General features: G+C 38.5%; 1 pseudogene; it reads right to left on the bottom strand.

The window, feature by feature from the left end:
* Positions 1-3,677: 3,677 nt before the first annotated feature.
* On the bottom strand, positions 3,678-9,426 carry LOC100945701 (annotated as a pseudogene).
* Between the last annotated feature and the right edge of the window lie 944 nt (positions 9,427-10,370).

The raw sequence follows: 10,370 nt of genomic DNA, 5'->3' as shown, positions 1-10,370 counted from the left end.
GCAGAGCGACTAGAACTTTCAGACACTGTATACCGGGTAAAAGTATTCAACCCAAACTATACAATCACTCTGCAAAATAGTTTGGAAATATTTTTGAATGGTTAATAAAACCCATTTAACTTGACTATGTGATTACTCAAGAAAAATAAGAAGACATATGCAAAAAAAAAATTATACAAAAATGTTCATACCAATCTGATTTGTAATAAGCCCAAACTGGAAACAACCCAAACATCATTGACGGATGCACACAGAAACAGAGAGTGGGGTATGTACACCCATGCCACGGATACTCCTCAGTGATAAAAGTGAATGAACTACAGACACAAATAGCAGGGATGGATCTCAGAATAATTATGCTCAGTGAAGCAAGCCAGATCCCCTCCAATACTGTAGTATTCAATTTTATCAAGTTCTAGAAAACACAAACTGATTCTTAATGACAGAAAGCAGATCAGGGTTTGAAGAGGGACGGGAGGTGGGTGCACAGAGGAAGGAGCAATAACAGAGACGCGAGGAAACTTGCTGGTGGAAAGTGTTCATTATCTTGATGGTGGTGATGGCTTCATGGGTGCAAACACATGTCAGAGCTTACTAAATTGTATCCTGCCCTTAGGTACAGTTTGCTGAATGTCAATTAGACCTCAATACAACTTTTTTTTTTTTTTAAAAAAGCTTATCGTATAGGGGTATTATAAAGAATAAATAATTCCAGAAATGAAGACTTAGCACAGCATCTGGGACATGGTAAGTGCTCTGTGCATGCTGAGCTCTTACCACTGTTACTCTTCACTGTTATCAAAAGAAATGCTGCAGTGTGGTTGCTGGCATTAAGTTTAATCTGCAAAGATCTACTTTCTGCTCTCTGAGGTAATTACCTTCCTATGTCACTGCTCAACCATGACAAAGTTGACAAAATCTGGGACAAAGCCTTAAGACTAACTCTGACCAAAGGATATTCTCTCATGCCTACATTTAGCACTATTAGGAACACACAGTTGCCTCTGTGTGAAGTCAATTGTTTCTACTAAGGAAGCCTTTGGATAATTCTTAATGCGACACAGTATTTGAGCATGACGGAGCTTAAGAAGGTCAACTGGGACTCAAAAATTTCTGAATGTTTCATTATTTCTTGGAGTACCAGAAGTGAAGCCAGCCTAGCTCACAGATTCATCAGAACCCACATGCTCTGTCAGTTGGCCCAGTTTTCCAGGTATGGACAATTAATGACAAGGGGAGGGGGGTGAGCAGAGAGAGGAAGAAGGAGGGAGGGAGGTGGGGTCTTGGTGTGCGCCACACCTTTTGGGGGTAAGACACAATTGTAAGAGGGACTTTACCTAACAAATGCAATCAGTGAAACCTGGTTTCTTGTACCCTCAATGAATCCCCAACAATAAATTTAAAAAAATAAAAATAAAAAGCTGATGTTCTCTCCCATCCTTTCTCATGGAGGATGGATTCTGCCATCATTGCTGAGCACTTTACCTTCATGGTGCACAGACTCCTGCTAAGACCTTAGAGAATCTACAGGAAGCATCTTGTGCATTGTATTACATGTTGATTAGAAATGGAATTGCATAACTCTTTCCTCATTACCACTTTTATCTGTCAGAAGACACTATTAAGTGTATTGTTTAGGCTATTTTTAAACAAATATTGATCTTAAGAATGTTTGTCTCTATCACTAACTTGCTAAGGGTTTTTATGGCACATGATTAATGAGTTTTATAAAATATTTTCTCTTCTTATGTTGTAATGAGCATATTATTTTGATTTCTGATTTTTTTATGTAGTAAATTCCATCAATTGAATTTTTTAATGTTACACCAAACATACAATCATAAAATAAATCAAATTAGGTTATTATCAAAATATTCTTGTATATAATTTCATATAGTTAGCTAATATTTGGCCTGGAGGGGTGGCTCACTCCTGGAATCCTAGCACTCTGGGAGGCCGAGGTAGGTGGATGGCTTGAGCTCAGGAGTTTGAGACCAGCCTGAGCCGAGAGCAAGATCCTGTCTCTACTAAAAACAGAAAAATTAGCAGGCCTGGTAGCACATACCTGTAGTCCCACCTACTTGGAAGACTGAAGCAAGAGGATCACTTGAGCTTCAGAGTTTGAGGTTGCGGTGAAGTATGACGCCACGGCACTTTGCCCAGAGCAAGAGTGAGACTCTGTTTTAAAAAAAAAAAAAAATTGGTAACAAAACTAGTTATGCTTTATATGATGTATTTCCTTTATTTATTCTTTTTTCCTGTTTTCCAAAATAATTGGTATAAATTTGATTTTTAAAATGATTTTCGCATTTAATCTAATTTTTTAATGTGTTGGCTTTACATTCTTAAACTAACTTATTGTTTTTAATATTGGTTTTGTAATGATATCCCTCTTTTCATTCCTGATATTACTGATATGTTCTTTCCATATTTTTCCTTTGTCTTGCTAGAGCTGTATCAATTCTCTTAGTCTTTAAAAAGAAATAATAATTTGTGTTATTAACTTTTCTCTATAGTATGTTTACTTTTTATTTTGTTAATCTTTACTCTTATTTTATGTTTTCTATTGTCTTGTTCTTTTCCTAATGTCTTAATTTTGATTCTTAGATAATTGATTTTTAGCTTTTCTTTTTAAAAAATACATACCATAGGGCAGTGCCTGTGGCTCAAAGGAATAGGGCACCGGCCCCATATACCGGAGGTGGTGGATTCAAACCCAGCCACAGCCAAAAAAAAAAAAAAAGAACAAAGAAAAAAACTGCAAAAAAATACATACCATAAATTATACTCTAAGCATAGCTTTAGTTTCTTTCTACAAGCTTTGATATATTTTCATTGTCATCCACATAATAGAATCTAAATCCAGAATTTCTAATTCCATTTCAGAATTTTTACAACTAACAGTAAAAATTACTCTTTTGTTTCTTAGTCATCCATAAACAAATGGTTTTCAAATTTTCACATAAAAATACTTAGATATCAAAGAAAATAAAAGTTCACTTTAAGTTTGCAAACTCAACCAGTGAAAGTGCCAAGCTTTTCAGGAAGTTCACACATTGTCATACATTGGATACATTTTCTTTCCTTTGGTTATTTGTATGTCATCTATTTGTCATTAAGTATTTTTTTTTCCTACAGTATTTCTTACACAATCAATTTTTTATTTTACTTTGTGGATTCTAGAATTCTTATCTTGCTAAAAAGAACTTTCTTTATCCAAAAATAATAGTAAAAAAGGTTGCCTCATAAAACACTGTGTCAAGCTTGTTCTTTAAGCATTTATATTTAATACAATCATCTTGGGTAGTATGCCTTAGTACCTTCTCTTTAGAGTGAAGAAACATATGCATAAAGAGATTAAGTGATTGTGCCCATCCAACTAATCAATACATAGCAGAACCAGGATTTTAAAATGAACTTCTCCACCCCTGAAGCCTGTGGCATTTTCTCTCATGCTCTCCTATTCAAATCTCATGCATTCAGGTCACAGAATCTAAAAATTGCCACTGGCATGAGCAAGGTATCATAGATCTTCACATCTTGCAGGTAAGAAAACACTTAGAAAGCTCCCTGGCTCATATGCAGTCATTTTGCCAGTGACTTGTTGAGCCAGAATCAAGTCTAAGGAGTCTGAATTTCTAAGACAATGATCTTTCCATTCTAACCTGCCTCACAATTCACCTTTCAGGAAAAAGCAGTTGCCGGACCACCAGGGTTTCCAGGACCACTCCCTTCCCAGGGCTGGACGCCTGAAGATGTGAAAGTCATGTGTCACTGTTAAAGAGTGCGGAATGCTGACATCAATCTCCTTTAGCTCCAAAGGAATCTGTTAATAACTTCTTTGAGTTATTGAAACAATATAAAATTTTTCTTGTAAACCCATCAGTAGTCACTGAGGAGGATTAATACGCAGGGTAGGAGCGTTTCCTGGAAATGCCAACACCTGCTACATCTCAGCTTAAACTTGACTGCAGGGAGCAGAATTCAGGAGTGAGAACTAATTCCACCTGGCACTTTCTTTCACCTCTTGGCCTCTGGCACTTTAGCAGCTTACTCTCCTACTCCCATGGAGAATACTTTTAAGGGCACCTGAGGCTTTGATACAGATCCCTATGGGAGGAGACAGAAAAAGGAATCCTGGGTGCATGATTTAACCTTTCTTTACTATCCACACTCCCTCTCAGAGAGGATCTCTGTTGCACAGGCTAGAGGCAGAGATGAGGCTGGTGAGAGAAACTATAAACTGTAAAACTCTATTCTGAGAAAACACATCATCCAATGAAAGTGTTGTAGCTTTTGCTGAGAGACAATAAATGTTACTGCTCTACGGTAAGGAAAAATGAGAAATCCTATTCCCAAGGGAGAGAAAATACATCTCCACATATGACAAGTAGTTAACATTATGGATGGCATCTGCCTGGGCTCTTATCATGATGTAAATTTGTTTTCTATTCAGTGGCTTGAATAGTAACAAAATAATATTGGAATGTGAATAAAGCACCAGATACAAATTTTATTACAGCTTCACAGTAATCTGACTGTGAGGGAACAAGTTAAGGAGTGAACAAAAGCAGAGAGCTGTTAGTCAATTCTAATATATATATAACCCTTATTGGAAAGCCAATCTGTTTATTAACAATAAGCAAATGCTTCTCAGGATGGAGAATTTTTTTTATGCTTTGTCGTTATATAATCGGAGTTTACATAAAGTTCCAGAACTGGCTTGTTCTAACTGGTTGACAAGATTGTTTATCATCTCTTTCAAATGAAACATAAAATAAAATTTTGGTCACAAGGCTTATAAAAACTATCTTAAAACTTATCTTAAAACTATCATAAAAACTATCTTATGTCTTTTTTTTCCCCCAGGAGTAGACATACTAGCTGTGATGTTCTGGATGAATCTTCTTCAGATTTATCCTTTATATTAAAGTGTTCAGAGACAGGTCTCATATTTCTTAGTGTATCATATAGGTTTAGGTGAGTTTGAAGTTGTGCAGTGACAAAAGTGAACTGGGTACTTTAAAGACTTATGGATGATAACAGAACTCCTACTTAAAATGAACTCTAACATTTTGAATGGACATAGGAGATTTTACTATGTTTTTATTCCTTATCTATATAGCCTTCTCAAGGTGCATGACGTGCACCTTTTAGAGAGAGGCACATTTTTACCACAAGATAAAAGTATGGATAGGATAAGCACTTTTAAGAAAATGAGATAATTCATTACCCACCACTACATTAGATGCTTCTGAGTCCTAAATTGAAAAAGGAAACCATTCACCATACAGCAGAAGCCTAAGAAGTGAGATTATTGGATGAGGGAACATGAACATTCTTAGAGTTTTTCTAGAAAGGTAACAGAAGTGACATGTTCTCCCTTGACCTGAGGGGATGCACAAAAATGTAAGGACATGAGAACTTACTGAATGTTAGCGAAGTCAAGGAATCTGCTGGAAGATGCACTTGACTGTTCTTGGCAATAGAAAGATCAAGCCTGAGGAACATATGTAGCAATGGCCTTGTGCTGTCTAAGACATGGGGTAGAATAAAGGTGTTACACGGGTAAGGGAAGGAGGAAGTGAGAGAGACCTACAGAGACAGAGATGGAGACATACATAGACAAAGAGAGGTGGGGGTGAGGAGAGAAGAAGAATGCAAAATTCAGTAATTAATTGTGATTTATATTCAGGGAGTCTGTAAGTTTCACAAAGACCAAAGGTAAAAATGTTAGCACTCAGAAGGAAAGAGAGATCTATGGAGAGACACAGAAAGCCTTTGAGTAGGAGGGGAAGACTTCATGTTGCAGTCAGCCCTGTAGTGAGACTTTGGCCCAGTATCACAGATCCGTGTGGTGGCAGGATGGCTGGGGCTGATATTTGACCATACGTTTGCATTACATCAACATTGTGTTGGGTGTATATATATGACTGAATTACATACATATATATGAAGAGATTACATCAAACATTGGTAGTGGTTGATCTCTGGATGATGATGTCATATGACTTTTTTCATTTCTATATTCATCTTTTTATTTATTTTGCAAATTTGCCACAATGAATGTTCATTTGGTATACATAATTAATTAGAATTTTCCTAACAAAATCTGAAGCTGTAACTCTCCCATCCACATATTTCTAGCTTTTTAAAGATTTTATTTTTAATCTTCAATTAACAAATAATTTTTACCACATAACTAAAATTATGACCCTATTTATTAATGTCTTTGTTACTGTTACTTCTTGTATCCTGCTTTTTTGTTCTCAGCATTCACTATTCTTCATGCTTTAAATAATTTTAATACATCTTTCAATGTGAATTTATGAATGGTTAAGATGTCTAGTTTTGGTGATCTTAAAATGTCTTTTTTGCTCCTTATTTTTAATGATAGTTTAGATGAGGATAGTATTCTAAGTTGTCAGTTATGTTCCTTTCAAACTATAAAGAAATTATTTCATTATCTTCTGTTATTTACTGTTACTGTTGAGAAATTTGTTGGTCTACTTTTCTCTTCTTAGAAGTCTGTTATTTCTGGTAGCAATTATTTTGGACTTACACATTTAAAAAATTTCAGACACATCAACCTATACACACAGGTGCATTAAGCATTTATAAATTGTGTGAGGAATTACTATAAACTAAACACCAAAATTACTGCCCCATCCAGGGGACCAGCGATGCTGATTTTTTTTTTTTTTTTGAATTTCCAAATAACACATTTATTGAGGCTCTTTTCTTTATATAACTTCAGGGGCTTGCCTAGGTGCTGACTGTGACAGAAGCTTTTCTTGAGCATGGATTTCTCGGTGCTTATTAAGGGCAGAGCTTTTATTGAAGCACTTGCCACAATCATGACACCTATAGAGTTTCTCTCCTTTGTGGGTTCCATGATGTGCACATAAGTCAAAACTCTTACTGAAACTTTTTCCTCTATCATGAGGTCTCTCTCCTGTAACACAAGGGGTCTTTCTCCTGTATGTATCCTCTGATGTGCACAAAAATGAGAACTGTTACTGAAGCTCTTCCCACACTCTTCACATTGTTAGGGCTTTTCTCCTATGTGGGTTCTCTAGTGAATTATAAGGTTTGAGCTCTGATTGAAGAATTTCCCACACTCACCACATTGATAAGATTTCTCTCCTGTGTGGATTCTTCTGTGGGTAATAAAATTTGAACTGTCACAGAAACTTTTCCCACAGTCAAGACACTTATAAAGCTTCTCTCCAGTGTGGATTCTCCAGTGTCTAATAAGGCATGCACTCCAACTGAAGCTTTTCCCACAATCAGGGAAGTTTAATAAAGTTTATATAAAGAATCCATATTTATATGGATTTTCTACCTGGTGGGATAGCTGATGCATGAGAAGGGTGTTTGGGCTGAAGTTTTTGCCATATTTGAGATACTTAAAGGGTCTCTCTCCCAAGCAAGGTCTCTGGTGACTTAGGACTTTTCCTAAACCCTTCTCTGGGAGTGTCTGTTTTACTCATTTTACTCCCCTGAGGTTTTATCCCATTATTTTCCTGGTCTGTGTTCACTCTCACTGTCTCGACCTTGATTAAGACAACATGGAAGGGTGGCACCTGTGGTTCAAAAGGGTAGGGTGCAGCACCATATGCTGGAGGTGTCAGGTTCAAACCTGGCCCCACCCCCCCAAAAAAAAAGATGACAGGGAATTTTCCATTCAGATCTCGCAAATAGTATCCTATGCAGTTCTACTTCCTCAAAAATATCCCATTTTGAATTCTCTTCATTTTCAAATACAGCCTCAAATCCACTGAGACTCTGGAATAACACTGGAGCACAGGTTATGTCAGCCTGTGGAGGTATCTCAGTGTCCTCTGCATCATCATCAGAATCTTCCTCTATGGGCTCCTCTGCCTCCTCAGCTTGTTTCTCAGCTTCAACCTCACTGGTCCCCTGTATGGGGCAGAAAGCTGTCTCATCCTGGCAGTAATTGGGTGAGGCAGCAACCCAGGCATTCACCAAAGCATCCATATCTTCCAAGAAGGGACAGGCTTGGCCATTTTGGCTTTCTGATAGCTGGCTTGTAGACTTTCAAACTTAGTCCAACACTGTTCTGAGGTCCTAAGGAAGCCATATTCCCATAACCTTTCAGTCACTGCTCCATACAACTGGCTGATGCAGTGACAGTTTTGCAGGGCTTCATAAAATTGGATCTCACTAAGAATTACAAGGTAAGTCTTGGTCTCTTCATACCCCCAGTGTACACCACTTGGGCTTCTAAAAAGGACATGTGTTGTTGAGTTGTCAGAGTCTTGTGGGGACCCCTCCAGATCCACTTCATCATTGTCAGACTCCTCAGCCACAGCCTTGTCTGCTCCCTCCTCATGCTATCAGTCCCCATTCCCTGGATTCTCAGTCTCAGTATCACTGCCCAGAAGCCCAGAGTGAGAGGTTTCCTCTTCCAGGCCATTACTGGGCAGGGCAATGACCTGGGCACTCATCAGGGCTTCCATCTCTTCAAAGAAGGGACAAGTCTCAGGTGGATGGCCACTCTTGACTTTCCAATAGCACTTCTGAAGACCTTTGAACTTGGTCCAACACTGTTTTAGGGTCTGGAGAAAGTCATACTCACAGACCCTCTCAGCTACTGCCCCATACACTTGGCTGTTTTGATGACAGTTTCAGAGAGCCTCATAAAACTCAGTCTGGCTGAGAATTTTGAGGAGAGTTCTGGTCTCTTCACAGTCCCAGTGCACACCTGCCACTTTCTCATCCTCAAAGTCCCAGTGATCAGGTTCTACCCAGCTTCTTCTCTCTCTCTTTTAGATGGTAACAGATCACCATGCACTTGTTTATCTCCTGTAAGGCTGTCCCTTGGGAGTTCTTTCTCCTTGGAGCCCAGCAGATCTGGGACCCATGGATTCCCTTGTTCCAACCACTCCTTTGAAAAGGTCTGAGCTTCTCCTTTGGGTTCATCTATTCCTGTGGTCCCAGGTCTGGGCTTCTTGCCCTCTCTTTCTTGAGTACACCACCTCCCAGAGGCTGGGGTTCCACTAACTCCTGCCATACACTTAATAACTCTCATGATGATTTTAGGGGTGGCATCTTCTCCAAGTGCACTTCCTGCCCCTTTACCGAGACTGTGACCAAAAGGTCTTCCAGGCTCTCTTTCTAAATCTCCCACCAGAGTCACTGCCTCCTCTCCAATTTCTGGACATTGCTCCTGTACCCAGTTCTGGATCTCCCCAGGTAAGATAGTCAGGAACTGTTCTAGTACCAACAATTCTACAGTCTGCTCCTTGGTGTGCACCTCTGGCCTTAGCCACCAATAGCAAAGTTCCCAGAGTTGGCTAAAAGTCTCCTGGGGCCCAGCCACTTCCCTTCCTGGTAATGGAATCTCCTGAAGTGCTGTCTGAAGGTCTCAGAGTTAGTGCCTCTCAGAGTGGGTTTGGCCATCATTCACAGCAGAAAGCAGCTTTCTGCCACTTAGGGTCTGGGTTCCAGGACTTACACCTATCTTCCCATGTCCTTGTAGATGAGTCTCTCTCTGTAAAAAGAATTTATTCCTAGGGTAGAGAGAGATGGCACTACCAGAAGGAATATATTCATAGGTCTAAAGTCTTGCCAGAGCTAGCCTAATGCCAATATGCTCCAAGTGGCCATCTGAGGTAGCACCATCTTTAGGGCAGCAAACCAACACAGAGCATGAAGGAGAAACACCTTTGAACAGCTGCATTTCTGGGTGACTTTCAGAGAAGTCCCAGGATAGAAAGTACCGTCAGCTCCTCTCCTGCCTCCGTCAAGTCTGGTCCCATTTACCTCCCTGTGTCAAGACATAGAACATCACCAGCATCTTTGACACTTATAATGTGCCCCTTCCCAATTGTGATCTCTTCTCTTTTTCCTACAAGTAACTAGTATCTTGATATTCATGTTAAATACTAGGCACATTCTGATTTTTTTTTCTTCTCTTTTTCCTACAAGTAACTAGTATCTTGATATTCATGTTAAATACTAGGCACATTCTGATTTTTTTTTTTTTTATTAAATCATAGCTGTGTACATTAATGCAATTATGGGGTACAATGTGCTAGTTTTATATACTATTTGAAATACTTTCATGAAACTGGTTTTTTATTGTAGAGGAGTATTACCATTTTATATGTTCCTATCTAAACAATGTACTGTAGTATAATTTTACCTGTTTATGAAAATTTATTAAATGTCCTAAAATACTTTCCAGCCCCAGTAAGGAGAAATTTCCTCTGCTTCCTTTCAGTATTTTGATAGCTTTTTAAGATGATTTCATTCCCTGTTGCTTTGTGGTTGTATGGCAATGTGTCTATATTTTATTTTTATTTTTTTTTCTTCTCATTATACCAAGCAGAATTTCAATCTGA

The sequence above is a fragment of the Otolemur garnettii genome, unplaced genomic scaffold (assembly GCF_000181295.1).
Source record: "Otolemur garnettii isolate 467f Iridium unplaced genomic scaffold, OtoGar3 scaffold00102, whole genome shotgun sequence".
Taxonomy (NCBI): domain Eukaryota; kingdom Metazoa; phylum Chordata; class Mammalia; order Primates; family Galagidae; genus Otolemur; species Otolemur garnettii.
This window is presented reverse-complemented; position numbering and strand designations above follow the sequence as displayed.